The following is a 1,045-nucleotide window of genomic DNA, read 5'->3' as shown; positions in this document are numbered from 1 at the left end:
GGTCACATTTCTCAAAAGAGAATTGAGCATCTTGTGTTAGATGGGATTTTGGATTCCATTGACTTCACAAACCTTAATGTTTGTGTTAAATGCATAAAAGGAAAACAGACCAAACAATCGAAATATGGTGCATATAGAGCTTTAGACTTCTTAGAATTGATACATACGGATATCTGTGTGCCATTCCCTACGGCTTCTTGGAATGGTCAACGATACTTCATATCATTCATAGACGAATATTCTCGTTATGCATACATTTTTATTATTCATGAAAAGTCTCAATCGGTGGACGTGTTCAAAACTTTTAAGGCTGAAGTTGAAAATCAACTCAGCAAAAGGATTAAGTGCGTCAGATCTGACCGTGGTGGTGAATACTACGGTAGATATGACGGTTCGGGTGAACAACGTCCAGGGGCTATTTCCAAGTACCTAGAGGAATGTGGTATAGTCCCACAGTACACCATGCCAGGATCGCCTAGCATGAATGGTGTGTCTGAAAGACAAAACCAGACTCTTAAGGACATGGTAAGGAGTATGATATGTCACTCTACCTTACCAGAGTCACTCTGAGGAGAGGCACTTAAGACTGCAACTTACATTCTTAATAGAGTACCAACTAAGGCGACTGCTAAAACACGTTATGAGCATTGGACTGGGCGAAAGCCTAGTCTAAAGCATTTTCATGTGTGGGGATGTCCAGTTGAGGCAAGGCCTTATAGGCCTCACGAAAGGAAATTGGACTCCCGTACAGTGAGCAGTTACTTTACTGCTTACTCTGAAAAATCAAGGAGCTATAAATTTTATGACCCGAGTATGAAATCCATTGAGACGGGTACAGCCACGTTCTTTGAGGATATTGAGTTTGAAGGGGAAGATAAGGTTAGAAACTTTGTCCTAGAGGAAGAATCTGTATCTATTCAAGATACGATTCATATGGTTGCTTTTGATGAAACAAATTTGGAACCTCCTCAAGACATAGTTGATGAAACCTTCCCTGCTCAAGGTGAGTTAGTAATTCATGAAGAACAAACTCAAAACCCTCAAG

This window comes from Lupinus angustifolius, chromosome LG08, assembly GCF_001865875.1.
Source record: "Lupinus angustifolius cultivar Tanjil chromosome LG08, LupAngTanjil_v1.0, whole genome shotgun sequence".
Lineage (NCBI taxonomy): Eukaryota > Viridiplantae > Streptophyta > Magnoliopsida > Fabales > Fabaceae > Lupinus > Lupinus angustifolius.
This window is presented reverse-complemented; position numbering follows the sequence as displayed.